The 21,713-nt window shown below is 37.1% G+C and overlaps 1 protein-coding gene across 1 annotated transcript in view; it reads right to left on the bottom strand.

Moving 5' to 3' along the window:
- Vps13B (vacuolar protein sorting 13B) overlaps positions 1 to 21,713 on the bottom strand; it is a 1,316,993-nt gene that overhangs the window by 222,665 nt on the left and 1,072,615 nt on the right. The gene's annotated exons all lie outside the window — the stretch shown is intronic.

Here is a 21,713-nt window from a genome sequence, read left to right as displayed (position 1 = left end):
CTAGAGGCTTTAATGTTTTGGATTTGGTGATAACTTCACAAGATGTAGTTGTTAATGAGGTGTTGACACTGCTGCCAGTTGGTGAGAGTGATCATGAGGTACTTGTTTGGGAATTGATGAAAAGGTCACTGCCAAAAATGGATACATGTGGAAGTATAAAGCAGGTGATTATAGGAAGCTCTGTAGTCAGTTAGCATCAGTACATTGGGTAGATGAGCTGAGAAGTAAAGATGTTGACAATGCATGGAAACTCATAAGGCAGGATCTGACAAATGCAATGTATGACTGCATACTGAGGGTTAAGTGAGTAAACAGAGTGGGAGCAAAATGGATGAACAGCAAAATCAAGCAAGCTGTGCTGAAAAAGAAAATGTTATGGAAGAGGTACAAGACAGTTGGTGGTGATCAGTTCCATGAAGAGTATAAGGTGCAGGCTAGAAATGTGATGAGCATGGTAAAGAAAGAAAAGGTGCAGTATGAGAGGAGATTGGCTGGTCAGGCCAAAATTAACTCAAAGGAATTTTTCTGCTATATGGCAAGCAAGAGGAAAAATAATTACAGCAGACTAACATTGGTGGATAGTCATGGCAGCAGACTAACAGTTGCAAAGGATATAGTGGAATTATTGAATGAGCACTTTATCAGCGCATGTCATACTGGTATAAATTATCCGGTACAATATATAGAAGTGAGGCAAGCATTAGGAGGATTGGAAGTGAAAGAAACAGCGGTATATCAGATGTTAATTAGGTTAGATGTAAATAAGGCTGTGGAAATGGATGACATATCACCATGTATGCTTAAGGAATGTGCACCACAGTTGGTTATGCCCTTGACCTGGTTATTTAATGAAAGTCTTGCAGTGGGTAGGGTTCCTAAGGAGTGGAAAGAGGGCAAAATAGTATCACTCCACAAGCATGGTTCTAAGACAGAAGTCTCTAACTATAGGCCAGTCTGTATAACTGCAGTTGTGGTCAAGGTGTTGGAGAGATTAGTAAGGAATAGAATACAGAATTGGGATGACAGACATGGCATTCTTTATGAGCGTCAGCATGGATTTGTAAAGAGTAGGTCCTGTTTCATTAATTTACTTGCATTTTATGATAAGGTGACGAGTGTGTAAGATAAGGAAGAATCATATACAGTGATATTCTTAGACTTTGCAAAAGCATTTGATAGATTACAATATGATAAATTGGTGTACAAGATTTTTTATGTGGATCAGAGATTGGTTCTCTGAACGATACCAGCAGGTTGTGTATGATGGAGCAGTGTCTCAAAAAAGAAGGGAAACCAGTGGCATGCCCCAGCATTCTGTTCTTGGGTCTCTGTTATTTAACTTGTTTGTAAACGATATATCATGTGGACTAACTGGGATCTTCAGTTCTTTGCTGATGATGCAAAGTTGGGAAGAATTATAAGTAGCACTGCTGATGATGAATCCCTTCAGGAAGATTTGAGTAAACTTTTTAGTGTGGGGGTTGTATCCTTTCCTTTAGTGTTACAATGATCAGCATTCGTTTTACACAAATTATTGACTCTACAACCATGTTATAAATAATTATTTTAATTTCCTGATGTTTCAACCTTCATATTAAGGTCATCATCTGGAGTATACACATATATATAGAGACAAGTTAAATTACATTTCACATAGTATGTTGAAGAGACAATGATTTGATCAACGGTTATTCTACTGGCCTGACCTCTAGTGAAAATAAAATAAAATAACTACACCAAAGCTATATTCTATTTAAGACAACATCAGAGAAACATTCTTTCATATAAATAATTTTGTTACAGTGAAAACGATGTAAATAATTTAACATGAACATTATTATATTAGATTTAGGACCTCGATTACCTATGGTTCTATTTAAAATTAACTCTTAGGGAGAAAGTTTAAGTGGGTAGAATATGTGCCTTCCATATGTTTGGGATTTTTAATGATGACAATAATGATGGCCTAAAAATCCCAAACATATGGAAGGCACATATTCTACCCACTTAACCTTTCTTCCTAAGAGTTAATTTTAAATAGAGCCATAGGTAATCCAGGATCCTAAATCTAATATAACAACGGGCATGTTAAATTAGGACATCATTTTCACTGTAACAAAACTATCTATATGAAAGAATATTTCTCTGATGTTGTCTTAAATAGAATATAGCTCTGATGTAGTTAATTAATTTAATTTTATTTCATTTATTTATTCTAATTTTATTTTATTTTCACTAGAGGTCAGGCCAGTAGAATAACCGCTGATCAAATCATTGTCTCTTCAGCATACTATGTGAAATGTAATTTGGCTTGTCTCTGTGTGTATATATATATATATATATATATGTGTGTGTGTGTGTGTGTGTATACTCCAGATGATGACCCTAATACGAATGTCAAAATGTCGGGAAATTAAAATAATTATTTATAACATGGTTGTAGAGTCCATAATTTGTGTAAAATGAGTGGGGGATTGTAGTTTTAATATTAAAACTACATTTTTCGTTAGTGATCGATAGTGCCATACTGCAGAAAGTGAACGAGATAGATTTGGGAGTGATGGTTGACAGTAGACTGAAGTTTAAAGTGCATATTGCTAGGGGTGCAAAAGTTGCACATTGTAGTGCTGCTATGATAAGAAGTATTCTAACAAGCAAGGATAAGGAAGTGGTTGTGCCACTGTACAAGGCACTGGTCAGACCATACTTGGACTACTGTGCTCAGATCTGGTCACCTGGTTTTCAATGTGATGTAGAGACATTGGAGAGGGGTCCAGTGCTGAGTGACTAAGATAATATGAGGAGTTTGGAATGTTGGTTATGGAGAGAGGTTGAAGAGATGTGGATTGCAAAGTTTGAGAGAAGAGAGGTGATATGATAGACATTTAAGTTAGCGAGATGATTTTATCAGATTAATCCAGAGGGTATTATAAAAAGAGTAGAAGGTGAGAGGGGAAGAACCAGGGGTCATTGCTGGAAGTTATGTAAAAGTGTAGTGAAGAAGGGTGTGAGGAGTAGATTTTTTACATGGAGAATTGTCAGTGAATGGAAAGCATTACCAGAATGTATTTTTAATGCAAGGAGTGTTAAGGACTTTAAGATTCTATATGATAAATATGTTGTCAGTTGAATGAATTTCCCACGATGAGTCTGTTGACTCCATGGAGGGTGTAATAATAATAATAATAATTTTGTGAAAGATGTAAATCTTGACCTTATATTTGTAACAGAAATGATTTTGTAACTGTATATTCAACTTTTAAGGATTCCATATTGTTGAGTTAGGTGATGGTGTAATTGTTTATGAACATAAAAGTTTATGTGGGTGTTTTATAAAATAAAATGCACTATTAGGAAGATAAGTAACTAGTGTGTTTAGGAAGGAAAAACAGTAGTTTTTCCTTACTAAAGTTTATTTTGATTCTGTTCAGTGTGAATTCAATTTAAACATATCTACTTCCTTCTTGATTAAGTCTCAAGCAGAAGAATAGGAATTATCAGAAGAAAGAAGCCTTTTGAAGTGGAAGCTTGCTCTACTACATGCAACTGCTCGGGTGTAGTGCATTCAAGTTCTGTACTTTCTTCTTTCATGGCAACATCTAAAGCTCACCTAATGTAGGTAACTGCTTTTTTATGTACAATCATAGCTCAGTTTTTGAGACAATTACTATAATTTTTATTCAGGATCTGCATGGAGTCACAAGACTCATTGTGGGAGACCCATCTTATATAGCATATTTAATTATATGATTTTTTTTTCTCTTGGTGTTTGATAATGAGAAATGGTGCAACAGAGCACTTTTGAGTCTTGCCAGCACAGTGCACTTGACCAATAAAACCAATGTTACACATCCATTTGACTCTTCCTCTATTTATTCTTCCACCTCTCGGGACATTCTAATATTGCATCATTTAAGTATTTTTTAAATGCTTATCATGCACTATCAATATTCTTCCCATCCAGCAACTGATGCCATTGCATTGAACTCAGTATAGTCCTCAGTTGGTCATAATTTATTGCTTTGTAGTTCAACATGTAACTTTTTCTGAATGGAACATTCAGAAAAGGTTACATGTTGAACTTAGCCACTACCCAAATGAGTACCACATGATCACTCTCACCAAACTGATACTATTGTGTTGAACTCAGTATAGTCCTCAGTTGATCATAATTTCCTGCTTTGTAGTTTATGTAACCTTTTCTGAATGGAACATTCAGAAAAATGTTACATAAACTTAGTCATTTCCCAAGTAAGCACTACAGAATCACTATCACCAACTGGAGGAAGAATAGTTATGTCTTTAACTGAAATATCCTCTGACACTATAATCAGATCTAACACTCTTTGTCCTCGAGTTCCTTCTGTCGCATGCTGCTTGAGAAAGTTTCTTGCAACAACTCGATAAATTCAGTTTCATTATTTTCATGAGATCATTAATATTCAACTAATAAATGATCGATACAAAATTAATAACGGAAAAAACTCACGTACAAATATTATTTAATAGTATAATTTTCGCCTGTGTGTCACAGGCATCTTCAGTACATATTAAGCTCAAATTAAAAAATAACTGACAATTCCAAAAAGCGCCACCTAAGTAGCTGGTGTAAGATAACTAAAAAGGTCAATAAATTTCCTAAAAAAAAAATAAAAAAAAAATTAATACAATAAAAAGTTAGGAAAGATTAGCTGATTTGTAAAGTACTATATCACATAAAGGGGACAGACATAAGCAGTCGGATCTGTTTAAGTTAGGAGAATGAAGCAGAGTTTCACATGTTTCTTTATAAAGGCGTTCCATGAGGAACTGACTTTTGTGAGGAACTCGTCTTTCTCCAACGAACTCTATGTCTAGTGAAGATGGCATGTTCTGCAAGTCCAGACTTTTCAGGTGGTTTAAAGCATTCAATATAAGATTGGTGTTCTTCTTGCCGAATAGAGGCAGATCTTCCCGTTTGTCCGAAATAAGATAATCCACAAGAGCATGGAATCTGGTAGACACCTGGATGATTAAGGTGTGGAAGCTTGTCCTTAGGAGAAGTGAGATAGGTGGAGATTTTTATAAACGGTCAAAAGGCAACAAAAATATTCAGTGGTTTTAAAACTTTTGCTATACGTTCACTGATGCCTTGTACATAAGGGATAGGAATGCGCATTATTTCTTCTGTGTTTGAAGAGGAAGACATATTAAAACTACTCAAATTTCTTTTAATGAAGCAATTCTTATAACCATTAGATAGAAAGGAATAAGTTATATATTGTAGTTCTTTCTGTAAAAGATCGTCTGAAGAACAAAAGGAGTGAGCCCGATGAACCAGTGTTTTAATAGTTCCTGCCTTTTGACTGGGATGGTGATGAGATTCCGCATGGATATAATGGCCTGTATGAGTCTTCTTTCTATAAACTGAGAAATGTAGGTTACCATCTGGTTGGCGAAGAATTAGAAGATCCAAAAAGGCTAATAAGTAGTTAGCCTTTTTAGATCTTCTAATTCTTTGCCAAACAGATGGTAACCTACATTTCTCAGTTTATAGAAAGAAGACTCATACAGGCCATTATATCCATGCGGAATCTCATCACCATCCCAGTCAAACGCAGGAATTATTAACACACTGGTTTTAATAGTTCCTGCTCAAAATGTTCCATAAAGAAATTGGAGATTTCTCCTGCTATCTCCAATTTCTTTATGTAACATTTTGAACAACGTATCTTTGACAACATTTCTCCCAGACCTACTCATTGGTTCAGATATGTCGATGACATTTTTGCTGTACGGAATGGCTCTTCGGATGAACTTCAACAATTTCTCACTAAGTTAAACGCACTTCATCCTAGGATCAAGTTTACCCTACAAGTAGAATCAAATAAGCAGTTAGCCTTTTTAGATCTTCTAATTCTTCACCAACCAGATGGTAACCTACATTTCTCAGCTCTATTTGGCTTTTCATTTTAATTACAAAATATAAGCCCACCTTTATGGCATTCGTATAGTGAAGGTATGTAAGTTCTTTTCACTAAGCTTTTGACAGAGAGGAGTTTAGAAGGAGGGCCATAATTGCAAATGACATTATGCGCAGGTTATGCGGACGGTGTGGTGTGGAATTCGTGGACGTGTGGAATGAGTTTGATGGGCGAAAGGACTTATACAAGATGGATGGCCTGCATTTGAATGGACTTGGTGTGCGGAGACTGGAAAAAGTGTTGCTGAATGAAGTGAAAATGGATGTGCAGAACCAGGGAAACTAGAACTACCAAGGAGGGGGGGGGAAGTGGATATCCAGACATCAGTGAGACAGCTGAGTGTAAAAATGTATATAATGTACCTGAGCCAGCAATAAGGACAAAAAATGGGAATGGGATATTTAGAATTTCACATCAAGATAGGGGTGGGACAAAGGGATCACTGCAATTCATGTATACTAATGCCAGGAGTATTAGGAACAAGAAGGAAGAATTTTTGGCCTTGATTGGCTCTTCCTGGCCACAGGTTATTGGCATTAGTGAAACATGGCTGACGGAAGATGATATAGTTAGTGGGATAGAATGTGTAGGTTATAGTATGTTTAGGAGGGACAGAGAGAATAAAATTGGGGGAGGGTGTTATTGATGATAGCTGATGAACTGCAGCCAAGGAGAATTGAAGTATTGCAGGATAGTGAAAGGAGCTCATTTGAGGCTATTTGGTGTGAGATTGACACTGGCAGAATAAAATATACAGTTGGGTGCTGCTATAGACCAGGTGATGGAATAGATGGTGGAGATGGTATGCATAAACAAATTGATGAAATGAGTGGAAGGAGGGTAATTATTATGGGGGATTTCAACTATGGTAACATTGATTGGAAGGAGGAGAGGACACATGTGAGGAAGGAAATGGATTTTATTCAATTATTAAGGGATAACTATCTGAAACAGCATGTAATTGAAAATACTAGGGGTGTGAGAGTGCTTGACCTGGTAATAGTATCTGAGAATTTGACTGTAATGAATATGACCATGTTGCCACCTATTGGTGAGAGTGATCATAAGGTCTTGACCTGGGAGGTGGCTAAAGGTGTGCAATTTGTGATTAAGACAGGGTATATGTGGAATTACCGTGCTGGCAAGTACGACAAGCTTAGGAGATTGCTTGGATCAGTGCCATGGCATGTACAACTGCAAGGGCTGGATGTCGATAGAGCATGGGAAGTGGTCAAAGAGCATTTACAGGAGGTTATGGCTGATTGTATAATCAGCCATAACCTCCTGTAAATGGAGGTTATATTCGGCCATAACCTCCATAACAGGAGGTTATGGCCGAATAGTGAAACAAGGAGAGGTTAAATGGATGAATAACACCATTAAGCTTGAGCTGCAAAAAAAGAAACAACTATGGAGGGAAATTAAAGAAAGGGGTAACCTGCAGGCACACGAACGGTATAAAGTACAGGCCAGAAGGGTAACGAGCGTGGTAAAAACAGCAAAAGCCGATTATGAAAGGAAACTAGTTATGCAAGCAAAAGAGAATCCCAAACAGTTCTTTCAATATGCTGCAAGCACGGAAAAAACTGTACATGGCAAAATGATTTTAAGGAATGACGATGGTAAAGAGTTCACTGAACCAGTCGATATAGTGGAGTTACTGAGCGCGCACTTTGCAAAAGTATATCATCCAGGTGGTGACATTGAAAAAATGAAGGAACCATTAGTTTATACGGGAATTGTGATGAATGAAGTGGAGGTGAATAGTCTATTACAGAACCTTAACGTGAATACATCTATGGGATTGGATGGTATACCGGCACGGGTCTTGCATGAAGCGGCTAATGAATTATCAGTGCCCTTGACCATGTTGTTTAATCTGAGTCTCGGGTCTGGCTTAGTCCCGAAGGCGTGGAAAGAGGCGAAAATAGTTTCATTGCATAAAGGAGGATCCAAGACTATGGTTGCAAATTACCGACTAATCAGCATATCAGGAGTCGTTGTCAAGGTCTTGGAGAAAGTAGTCAAGGGAAAAATACAGGAATGGATTGATGAAAATGAGATACTGTACAGAGGACAGCATGGCTTTGTGAAGGGTAGATCATGCCTCAGTAAATTGCTCAAGTTTTATAACAAGGTGACGGCTGAAATAAAGGAAATGGGTTTACAGTGATACTGCTGGACCTGGCAAGGCATTTGACAGGATACCACATGGAATTCTAATCCGTAAACTACAACATATGGGAATGGATATAGGGTTGGTGAGATGGATAGCTGGGCGGTTGATGGAGAGATATCAAAGAGTAGTTTCTTCAGGAGTAGAGTCCAAAAGACGGCCTGTGACTAGTGGTGTGCCACAGGGTTCTGTTCTTGGACCACTGCTGTTTAATCTGTTCATTAACGATATAGGGAAGGGTCTAAGTGGGCCAGTTCATTTGTTCGCTGATGATGCCAAAGTTGGGTAGGGCGATAGTGAACGCAGAAGATGTCAAAGTCTTGCAAGATGACTTAGATAGATTGGAGTTCTAGACTAAGGAGAATGGATGTCAATTTAATGTGACAAAATGTAAGGTTATGCATTTCGGAGTGAAAAGATTAGCAGCAGTATACCACATTGGTGGAACTGTACTCCAAGAGATTGATGAGGCCAGGGACTTGGAAGTATTGGTGGATAGGGAGATGAAGTTTAGGGGGCACATTGCGAAAGTAGCTAAATCAGCTCATCAACTCACTTTGGTTGTTGAAAAATACCTTGATGAGCAGAGAAAAGCAAGTTATTGTACCTCTGTACTGAGCCCTGATAAGACCTCATCTCGACTACTGTGCCCAGATTTGGTCACCTCGGTTCCTTCTTGATGGGGAGGAGGTCGAGAGGATCCAGAGGCGAGTGACTAAGATGATAGTAGGTCTATGGAATGAACCATATGAGAACAGGTTGAAGATTTGTGGGTTGCAGTAATTGGTTGATAGGCGGAAAAGGGGAGATATGATTGAGACATTCAAATTGCTAAAAGGATTCTGTAGGATTAATTCAGATGATATTTTTGAGATCAGGACTGGTGGTGGGAGAACTAGGGGACACCCATGGAAGCTGGGCAAGAGCGTGGTTAGCAGGGGTGTTAGAGCTGGGTTCTTTACTTTTAGAGTGGTAAATGAGTGGAATAAGCTGCCAGAGTCTGTTGTGGGTGCTATGACAATGAATGAGTTCAAGGCAAGGTATGATAGATACTGTGAGAATGTTGAACAGTTGTGTGAACATGATGTTGAGGGCCTCCCTCGATGAGTCTAAGGACTCCTGGAGTAGCCCGTAGTAATAATAATAATATCTTCCAGGTTTACCTACTCACTGATGAGACCTCAAAAAAGGTTGAAACCGGTCTGGGTAGTGACCTCTCCTCATAATGTAATGACAGTATTACATCTCCTAGGAGCTGTGCTTTACATTATGAGAGAATATCAAGAATAGTGAGGGATCTTGCTCCACCTTTGCTTCGAATTGCCTTCGTCGATAGTTTTTCGGCATTGAAACTCATAGATCGTAGTTCTCGATCTTGAGTTTCACTTACTGGCTATGTAAAAACATAGGATTTTTATCCCTTTAATAACTATTAAGTTGCCAGAAAACTAGCCGTTTGGCTTTTCATTTTAATTACAATACATAAAGAATATCATCATCATCACTCATGTGTCTAATGCCCATTTGTGCCTGATGCATGTTTCACCATTCCAGTAATCTCATCTATTCACTCTTGCCTTGTATGTCCTCTTTTGTTAATACCATCCACTTTACCAAACATCAAGGTTTTAATCTTTCTACTCTTATCCATTCTATATGTATGTCTAAAAAGTCTTAGTTTCTTTTGAATTATTTTCTGCATTAGATTCCTTTAGAGTTAACTCTACAAGTCTCCATTTGTTACATTTTGTATCCATCCAGTTCGTAGAATCTTTCTATAACATGTTCTTTTGAAAGCCAATATTCATCTCACAGAGTCTTTGACAATTACCCATGTCTCACAACCATAGAGAGTACTTGTGAATATGCATGTTTCCTGCTCTCTCATCTTTATGGAAAGGCTCACTGATTTATTTTTCCATATCTTGTCCACTGCCTGGGGGTTTACTTTTGCTTGTATCGTCTAAGATCTTTTTTTTTTTCAGTCTAAATCATGTACCATGTTGCTCCCTAAGTATGTGAAGGTCCTAACCTCTTACAGCTATTGTTCACTGACCTTTATTTTCTTTTTTTCATCCTCTTCTCTCTCTCTTTCTCTCTCTCTGAATATCATTGTTTTAGTCTTATTGATGCTCATTACCAACTGATATCTCCTTTCTTTTTCATTTAACTTCAGCACTGTTCTTTCTAGTTCCTCTTCATTTTCTTCAATTAATCATTGTCATTTATAAATTGCAAATTATTTTATTTTGCACCTTGAATTGAAATCCCTTTATATTATCCTTTAATATATCCACTGTTATTTCCAAATGCATGATAACATGATAAAGATGCTTGGGGATATTGGGTCTCTTTGTGTCAAGCCTCTTGTTGTCTGGAGCCATCTTCCTATTTCTCCACAGTTTTTTACAGCAGCCTCTGCACTGTTATTGATGTTCTGCAACAGAAACATCAGGTTCCTGTGTGCTCTCCATATGATTTGGTTGCAGCCCATGCCACTTTCTGATCTATACTGTCACATGCTTTCTGAAAATCAACAAAACAATATAAACATTCATTTATATTTTTATGTAAAGCTTTCTCCATAATTAGTCTTAACATTGATATTTGGTGCACAGTACATCTATCTCTACTAAATCCTGATTGCTCATCTTCCAGATTTTCTTTCAGTTCATATCATCAGCAATTGTTCTGCAGTTTTTGCAGTCCATTTTGCTTCCTTTTTTTTTTTTTTTTTTTTTTTTGTGAATGGGTATTAAGATTGATCTCTTCCGTTCCTTGGGTGCTTTACCTTTATTCCATGGCCTTTACATAACCAGTGTAGTTCATCTATGATAAGCACACCACCATGTTCCAGCATCCTCCAGTAATCTCATCAGTCCTTGGGCTTTTATGGTTTTTAGATGATTTACTGCATTCACAGCTTCATCTCTCAATACATCTCAATCCTCCATGCTTGGTATGATATTTCTCTCAATTCATCAATTAACTTCTTTTGAACTTCAAGATCTCCTTGTATCTTGTATAATTCTAAGCAGTATGTTTTCCATCTCTCTCCTATTTCTTCTGTGTTCGTAAAAATTTCTCCATTTTTATTTTTTTGATTCTTTCTTGGGCTCCATTTCTTGTTAACATTTTCGATGATCATCATATTATTATTATTTTATAGCACCTCCATGGAGTCCAAAGACTCACTGCAGGGAGAACCAAACTATCCATACTATCTATCATACCTCAACAATGAACCCATTAACAGACCAAACATTCACAACTAACTCTGGTAACCCATTTTACTCATTCACAACTGTCCAAGCAAAAAATAATCTAGTCCTCACACTCCTACTAACCACACCTTTGTTCAACTTCCAGGGCCCTTGTTCTGCCTCCCTCTAGCAGAGTGCTGAAACATTTTCCTGAATCAATCCTATAAAAACCTTTAAGCAAATTAAATGTTTCTATCATATCCCCTCTTTTTCTCCTATTAACTAACTTTATCCATCCACACACATGCACTCAATCTATTGTCATATGGAATATTCTATAGGCCACTCACCATCTTGGTTGCTCAGCTCTGAATCTTCTCTACTGCTTCCTCATTCCCAAGAAGCCCAGGAGACCAGAACTGAGCAAAGTAATACTCCAGGTATGGATGTATCAAAGCCTTATAAAAAGGAATAACAACTTCCTTATCTCTACTTGTTACTGTGTAATTATCTCTTCCTTATCTCTACTTGTTAATGTGTGATTACGTGCAATAGTAAAGTAATCTTATGGGCTGCCTTAGCAATATGTCCTCTAAACTCTCTGTCTATGACCACCAATAAATCTCTAGCTTCATCAATTTCCTGGAGCACAGTTCCATCAATGTGGTACACAGCTTGTAATCTATTTATCCCAAAATGTATAACTTTCCATCATAAACTGGATTCTTGGATGCTGACTACTGAGGTGACTGAGGAAGAGTCTAATGTGTCTGGGCTGTGAGACAATAAGGATAGAGAATAAATAGAGAACACATCATCTATGTATCTTAGCCAGATAGAAAGTTTGAGAGGGGTTGAGTCTCTTGCTCGTTTTCAAAATTTTCTATGTAAAAACTGGCAAGAAGGGGAGGGGTGGGGTGGGAGGGGAACCCATAGCAGTTCCCTCTATTTCTTTTTAAATTTTGTTCTCCCAAGAAAAATAACCAGATTTGATGGCAAAGGAAAAGAGATCTAATATATCAGAAGGGAAAACATATTTTAAGTGTTAAGTTGTCATTGAAGGGAATATTGGTAAACAGTGAGGTGATGTCAAAGCTTACCAATACATATCTGTATTATTTAAAGTTAGATTTTTAATCAAGGATTTAAAATGAGTGGAGTACCATTTATTTTATTTTTTTTTAATGCTTCCAATATTTCTTCACAGTCACTGAGTCTTCAGGGATTACAAATAATTCTTGTAACACCCACACAAAGATAACACAATGCTGAATGAAACACGTGGGTGACTCTAAAGTATACTCTACTTGCCCCACCAGAAACTTGCTAACCTCATCCGTTCCACCAAAGATCAGTTTCCTCCTCTCTCAGTGCATGAAGTTTATAAAGTACCCTTTAATAGAAGAGAGATGTTCCTGCAAGTTGTTTTACTTTGGCCAGATACACAGATCGGTGACTGTCCATTCAAAAGAACATAAATTGTACATCTGCAATCACGACTATCGACAATTTGACCTTGTAGACTATGTTATGTAATAGATACAACCCACAGGTTCTCCTTGACGAAAACTACCATGCTCCACCATAGTAAATTTAAAAAGGAAACACTGTTTTTAGAATCTGCAGCAGCACTCAGAAATAGACCTAACTTAAATATATATGGATGCATAAAACTTCATCATCAAATTCCTGATATGTACCCTCAAGGGGTACACAGCATAAGATAGTACTACATGAAAAACTTAAACCATCACTAACTTCCTATCCACAATTTTCCTCCAAATCAATCTGATACGCTACAGTTATATGGTGTCAATGGGGCATTATATCAAACAATACTTAGTCTGTATTTGAGTTGTAAGTCAGCAGTTAGAATTGAAGGAAGTACAGGGAGATGGTTTAATGTTAAATCTGGTGTGAGACAAGGATGTACATTATCTCCTCTGTTATTCATTATCTATATGGATCACATTAGGAAGGAAAGTGGTATTAAACATGATATCAGAATTGGAGATGTTAATGTCAGCTCTTTGCTTTATGCGGACAATGTTATACTTCTAAATAAATCTGCTACAAGTTTGAAAGAGTCCTTGACTAAATTGAATAACTGTTGTAATAGATATGGTATGAAGGTCAGCATTAAAAAGACAAAGACAATGAAAATAGGTAGAATTGTTGAAAATGTCAAGTGTGTTGCGAACAGGGAACCTATGGAACAAGTAAAACATTTCAGCTACTTAGGCACGATTTTTACTGAAGATGGTAAATTAAATATTGAAATAGACAACAGAATCAACAAAGCTGGAATGGTAGGAAGTCAACTGAATAAATTCATATGGAATAAGAGAGAAATTAGTCGGAACACTAAATTAGCTGTATACAAGACAGTGTTCAAACCAGTTTTAACTTATGGATCTGAGAGCTGGGTCAGAAGTAAAACATTTGACCAAAGACTAGAGACTGCAGATATGAGAGCCCTGAGAACGATTAGGGGTGCGAACAGATGGCATCAATGGCAATATCATATTAAAAACAAGGATATTAGGAAAGAACTTGACATTGTCGGCATCCAGGAATGCATTAGCAGAGCTAATCTCAGGTGGTATGGTCACTTAAACAGAATGGGCAAGGAAAGATTAACAAAACAAGTATTCTCTGCCAGGTTGGCAGGAAAATGCCCAGAGGAAGACCAAGATATAGGTGGATTGATACGGTACAAAGTGCCTTAGATGATAGAAATATAAGATCTGCTAATGTTGGAGTCTTGACAAGTAACAGACTGATTTGGAGGAAAATTATAGATAGGAAGTTAGTAATGATGTAAATTTTTCATGTAGTACTATCATATCCTGTATACTCCCTTGAGGGTACATGTCAGGAATTTGATGATGATGATGATCAATCTGTTATCTGTCAAGACTCCAACATTATCACATCTTATGTTTTCTTTATTCTAAGGCACTTTTTACTGTATCAATCCACCTATATCTTGGTCTTCCTCTGGGTCTTTTTCCTGCCAACCTGGCAAAGAACACTTGTTTTGCTAATCTTTCCTCTCCCATTCTGTTTAAGTGACCACACCACCTGAGATTAGCTCTATTAACACATTCCTGGATGCTAACAATATTAAGTTCTTTCCTAATATCCTCGTTTTAATATGACATTGCCACTGATGCCATCTGTTCACACCTCTAATCTTTCTCAGGACTCTCATATCTGTGATCTCTAGTCTTTGGTCAAGTGTTTTATTTCTAATCCAGCTCTCAGATCCATAAGTTAAAATTGGTCTGAACACTGTCTTGTATACAGCTAATTTAGTATTTTGGCTAATTTCTCTCTTATTCCATATAAATCATCATCATCAAATTCCTGCCATGTACCCTCAAGGGGTGTACAGGATATGATAGTACTACATGAAAAAAATTACATCATCACTAACTTCCTATCTACAATTTTCCTCCAAATCAGTCTGTTACTTGTCAAGACTCCAACATTATCAGATCTTATATTTCCATCGTCTAAGGCACTTTGAACCGTATCAATCCACCTATATTTTGGTCTTCCTCTGGGTCTTTTTCCTGCCAACCTGGCAGAGAACACTTGTTTTGCTAATCTTTCTTCGCCCATTCTGTTTAAGTGACCATACCACCTGAGATTAGCTCTGCTAATGCATTCCTGGATACTGACAATGTCAAGTTCTTTCCTAATATCCTCATTTTTAATATGATATTGCCACTGATGCCATCTGTTCACACCTCTAATCTTTCTCAGGACTCTCATATCTGCGGTCTCTAGTCTTTGGTCAAGTGTTTTACTTCTGACCCAGCTCTCAGATCTGTAAGTTAAAACTAGTTTGAACACTGTATTGTATACAGCTAATTTAGTGTTCCGAGTAATTTCTCTCTTATTCCATATGAATTTATTCAATTGACTTCCCACCATCGAATTTTGATATCATGTTTAATACCACTTTCCTTCATAATGTGATCAATCTAGATAATGAATCACAGAGGGGGATAATGTACATACTTGTCTCATACCAGATTTAACATTAAACCATCTTCCTGTACTTCCTTCAATTCTAACTGCTGACTTACAACTCAAATACAGACTAAGTATTGTTTGATATAATGCCCCAATCGCACCATATAACTGCAGCGTATTGAATAGCTTCTCTCTTGGCACCTTGTCATATGCATATAAATTTATTCAGTTAACTTCATACCATACCAGCTTTATTGATTCTGTTGTCTATTTCCATATTGCATTTACCATCTTCACTTAGCTGAAATGTTTTACTTGTTCTATAGGTTCTCCATTCACAATGCAGTTGATATTTTCAATGCTACTGCCTATTTTCATTGTCTTTGTCTTCTTACTGCTGACCTTCATACCATACCTATTACAACAATTATTCAATTTAGTCACGGAATCTTGCAGATTTATTTAGAAGGATAACATCATCTGCATAGAGTAAAGAGCTGAGATTAACATCTCCAATTTTGATATCAGGTTTAATACCACTTTCCTTCTTAATGTGATCCATATAGATAATGAATAACAGAGTGGATAATGTACATCCTTGTCTGACACAGATTTAACATTAAACCATCTTCTTGTACTTCCTTCAATTCTAACTGCTGACTTACAACTCAAATAAAGACTAAGTATTGCTTAATATAATGCTCCATTGACACCCTACTATTGCAGCACTTTGAACAGCTTCTCTCTCTCTCTTAGCACACTGTCATATGCCTTTTCTAGATCTACAAAACTTATCTGTTATATTCCCACAATTTCTCAACTATTTGTTGTAACGTGAAAATTTGATCCTGACAGCCTCTATTTGCCCTGAATCCAGATTGTTCTTCACCTAGCTTCCCTTCAACAATCCTTCTGAACCGTTTCTCAAGTATACCTGAATAAATCTTACCAGAACACTCAGTAGGGAAATATCTCTGTAATTCTCACATTCAGTTTTATTTCCCTTTTTATATATGGGTACTATGAGAGCTCTACTCCAATCATCTGGAATTCGTCCCTCTGTCCATTCCTGAACTATGCAGTTCAGCCACTGTAAGACTTTTATATCTCTATACTTGATCATTTCTGGTCGAATATCATCTACTCCTGCTGCCTTTCCACATTTCAGACTTTTGATGGCTTTTTCTACTTCAAGTATGGATATGTATTCCTGATTTTCATGTCTGTTGAATGTTTTTTACTACTGTGCTGTCATCACTGCTTGTTTCTTTCAGCAATTTTTCATAGTAATTACTCCATACTTCAAGGATATTATGTTGGAGGTTTAATGGATTTTTTACAACACTCAAAAAGAATTAAAATAGAATTTAATACTTCCTATATTTCGTCCTAGTCACTAGGACATCTACGGGGATTACAAAGACAATTAATGTAACATGCACACAAAAACTTACAATACTAAGCCCAACCACGTGGGTGACAATACAGTCCTATCTAGGTGGAGCGCCCTCTAAGGGCAGTTGTAGGTGGCCTGGAATGTAAGGTGGGACCTCTGGTGATGACTGTTTCCCAAATCTTCGGAAGCTTAATGCAACCGTATTTGTTAAGATTTGGTTGGTTTTTGAGAGCTGCTGCTGCTTCTAAGAAAAGTCTCTCTTTCTTGAATTTGCTGTGGTGGAGCATGGCGGTTTTCTTCCATGATACTCTGTGGGTGGTGTCCAAAACGTGGTGTCCAAAACACAAAAAGTTTTTGTGTGCATGTTACATTAATTGTCTTTGTAATCCCCGTAGATGTCCTAGTGACTAGGACGAAATATAGGAAGTATTAAATTCTATTTTAATTCTTTTTGAGTGTTGTAAAAAATCCATTAAACCTCCAACATAATGTCCTCACAGCACTTAAGCCTCTACACAAGAACTTCAAGGATATCTTTTTCTTCAGTTTTCTTGTCACCTTTATCATCTCTAATTCCTTTTACAGCTCTTTCCTCCATTTCTGAGGTTTTTCAACAGCTTCAAGAATATTTTGCCACCTTTTTGATATTTATTTTCTATGTTGTTGCCAAAGTCCTCCCATGACTTTTGTTTAGTTTTCTTACATTTGTCTATGTATTCTCTAAGAGCACTAGCTGACTTATTTGCCAGAAACTTTTGATATGCTTTCTTCTTTTCCTTCACTGCCTCTTTAAAAACTTCCTGTGTCCACCTTGGGGTTCTGATTTTTCTATTCTTGCAGACAACCTGCATAAAACTTTCCAGAATATAATAATTATCAGAGGTCCCACTTTACATTCTAGGCTGCCTACAAACACCCATAGATGTTGTACCACCTAGACAGGACTTTAGAGTAATCCACATGTTTCATTTAGTATTGTGTTGTCTTTGTGTGTGTGTTACAAACGTTATTTGTAATCCTTGAAGATGTCTCAGTGACTGAGACGAAAAATTGGAAGCATTAAAATGAGTTTTTAATCCTTTCCTAGTGCTATAAATATTCCATTAAACCTCCAACATAATGACCTCACAGCACTTAAGCCTTAACACATGGAAACTGAAGCATCTCTTTAGGCTCCTGATCATTCTTACTTCCTGAATTGAGTATCCTATTCAATATTTTTGAATAGGATAGTCAATTTTATTGGTAATTCTCACACTCACTTAGCCTCATAGGTTTTTTCACATAAACTCACCTTCTTCCATGTAATATACCTTAATTTTTACTGAATTTGTTCTTCAGCATGCTCGGTGAACAAAGCTTTCTCTAGACATCTAACACCAAAACTATTTAGATGCAATCCATCAGCATTATACAAATCCTTGTTTCTGTCAAACACAGATCCACAAATCTTATATCATTCCTTCTGCACAACCTATGTATTGATTCATTTGCTAGCAATGCCCCCCCCCCCCTCAGTTTGCCTCTGCCATAGCATGGCAGGAGACTTACAATCTTCACCTTCTCGCTCTTCAGTTTTGTTTCTTCTAACAACTCCTTTACATCCATTCTTCCTCATAGAATAATTCTCATATCTCGGATCATTTGTACCAACCAGGACAATTATTATTTTTGCCTAACCTTTTTGCATCTGGATGGCGTGACTAATATTGTGAATTTATGCACTAGTGAAATACAATTTTGTTACACTTTCATTAACATGTTCACGTTAGGAATTGTTTTGCATGTTTATCATAACGACAGGACCTCTCATTACTGTTTGTGTGTTGCTCTTGTGTTGTGCAGGCAGGCTGAAATGATGCAAAGTTTATACAGCATGTTAGTTGCAACTCTTTCAGTACAATTTTATTGTTGCTTGTTTATGTACCACTTCCACACTGGACACACAGGTGGCCTCACTGAGATAAAGTTTAGGTGGCATGTTAGTTGCAAATCTTTCGGTAGAATTTTATTTCAAGTTAGCATTTGTGATCTGTCTTAATGATATCAAAAATTTCAAATGCAATCGAATCATGTATCTGAAAATTTGGACAATTGTGTTTAGTTAGATGATGTGTTTGGCGGTATAACGAATGGTTTTGCTTGAGTCTGTGCAGCATAGTGTCTGTGGAATGGGACATGTTTCATTGTTTCATTAGGTAGTGTCATTTTTATCTCAATTCTCTCTAATTGCACTAATTGTTGACAAATATATTACACAGACTGCAAATGTCTCTGTACCTTATTCAGTGATACAATAAAACTACTTGTTTTTTCTTGCATCTGCTGTATAGTAACTGTTAGTGGTTTTAATTTTGCAAACAAATCACTTTCTATCTACTGTCCAACCACAGATGCTAGAACCCTGGCTGGCAGATTGCCACGAAGAGTCAATTCATGTTGAAGGAAAGAAAGGAATAAGGCGATGAACAAATTCATCACCAAAAAGTGAAATCACGTGCTTTATACATAAAATTTTGCAACTGTTGTACAAGCAAAATAGTTACCACTTTAAAAACTAAAATTTCATAAAAGAAAACTAATTTTCTGACGTATAATAATAAACACTCATCCCACGAAATGCATTGATTACCCTATTATTGGAATGGATTCGCCACCTTCTGCTATATCCAGAAGTGCCAAGGGCTCTTTCATTTGTGGTCGGACAGTATTCATAAGTTTTTTTTTTTTTTTTTTTTTTTTTTAATTATGCCCATCATGAATGCAAATATGAAAGTCTAGAGTTTACAGGATTCTGTATTCTTCATTCCACCCACAGACTCTTATAACACAAGCACACATATAATATCACAGATGTAAATTATTCATAATCTATTTTACTTTACTGAACGTATTTTTATTCAAGCTTATTCTGTTGGTTCCTTACATCTTTTAGTAAATCAAGAATAGTAGCTAATAATCAAATATATCATTCTCTTTAATTAATGTTTTTTGATATATTCTGAAAAGACCATTCCTTTTCACCTATGCCCCTCTCTTCAAAGTGGGATTAGTTACAATCAAAGAAGCCATTACAAAAAGTAGAACATCTGACAACACACAGGGACAAAATTGCTAGTATTTCACTTTGCTTCACCAGATGTAGGTTCATGGCAAGCAAGCGAGCTACTATAGCCCTAATGTGAACATGTTAAGTACTGCCCTGATCACTAAGTCTGCATACATAATTTTTCTCCTTAACATGCTTTTCTCATTTATTTGTTTGGTCTTTATTATTATTTTAGACCATTTTCTTCTTTCTCTTTTCAGCTTTGCTAGTCTCTTGCTGCTTCTTCAAGTTTTCAGTTTTGTACTTTGTATTGTGGAAGTAATATTCAAGCGCGCTACTTCTTTATTTATGTCCATTTTATTCTCCTGTATTTTCACTGCTGCACATTAGACATTAATTTCGGCATTTTCCAATCTACCATAGATACTGTCCACTTTAAAGTCTTATATATTTCTCTTGTTCCGTATTCACCATAATAGTATGTATTGATATCCTTGCATTGGTCCTCTAGCCATTTTTATTTGTCTCTTCTAACCACTTTCTTTATTTCATTGAATTTCACTCTATACTGTTCTTCCATTTTCACAGAGATCTCTCTCCTAATCTGTAATGCTCTTTTTTCTTGAATTGTCTTTGATATCTCTTGTGAGATCTACCGCTTCTTTGTTTTACACACACACACACACACACACACACACACACACACACACACACACACACACACACACACACACACACACACACACACACACACACACACATCCACTCTCCAGTCAAAAGGCTGCTGCTTCAAATCCTGCCATGGGCATCGATGTTTGTGATTGTCTGTGAAAATACTAGTGGTGGTGGTGCACAGCGGTAGATGGCGTTGGTGTAGATGATGAAGGTAGTTGTGGTTAGTGGAGTGGTGGAGGCAGAGAGTTGTAGAGTAAGTGCCCACCCTCGATGAGTCCTTGGACTACCTGGGGGTGTTACGTAATAATAATATGTGTTATACACTGCTTGGAAAGAAGTCGATGGATACTCCCATCGACTTCTTTCCAAGCAGTGTATAAAGTGTATCACGTAATGTAACAAGTCATGTTTGTAGCTGGTATGAATTGGAGGAATATGATGCTGTCGAGTCAGTGCAACTGTGTCCAGGTGAAATATCTGTGAGAAGGGAACTGATGGAGATTTAAAGAGATGTTGTGATAGGATGCCATATTGCAGGTCTATCTGTTCGACAAACTGTTGAAAAGCTGAAGCAGCCCAGGTCAACAATCAGTGATGCCACAGTGAGATGGAACTGCAGGGAGTCAACTGCAAATGATACCCACAGTGGACGATCCACTCATCATACTCACTGAACGTGAGAGTAGAATGTTATAAAGGATGATATGTAAAAACTGCCATTCAGCAGTTGGCAAACATGTTGAATGGGGGGTTCCAGGTATTGACTGGAACATGAATCTGCACAAAAACATTTAGAACAGAGGCTCCCCACATGAGTTTCCATGGAAGGGTCGAAATATCCAAGCCACACATTACCTGAACCAACATGCAGCATCATCTTCAGTAGTGCGGAGCATTTTCTACAGTGGGACGTGGAAACTTGGAAGGCTGTGTTATGGAGTAACAAATCACACTACACGCTCTACCAAGCATACGGTTATAGCGGATGCCTAGTGAATATCTTTTACCAGAGTGAGTAACCACAACTATGAAATTCAGAGGTGCAGTGTGATGATGTGGTCCTGTTTTGGCCTTAGACCTCTGTTCGTGATGCTATGAATTTTGAACTTCAAGAGTTATCTGAACATTCTGGGAAATGCAATGCTTCCTATTTTGCAGTGTTTCTACAGAGCTGGTCACTGTCTCTTTCATACACTGTGTCATAAGGCTGCTACTGTAACTGTGTGGTTTGTGGATATGAATGTCACCACACTTGACTGGCCTCTAC

This window comes from Typopeltis vanoorti, chromosome 17 (assembly GCF_054136105.1).
Source record: "Typopeltis vanoorti isolate ZY-2024b chromosome 17, IOZ_Tvanoo_1.0, whole genome shotgun sequence".
Lineage (NCBI taxonomy): Eukaryota > Metazoa > Arthropoda > Arachnida > Uropygi > Thelyphonidae > Typopeltis > Typopeltis vanoorti.
Note: the sequence above shows the minus strand (reverse complement) of the source record. Positions and strands in the feature narration are given on the sequence as shown.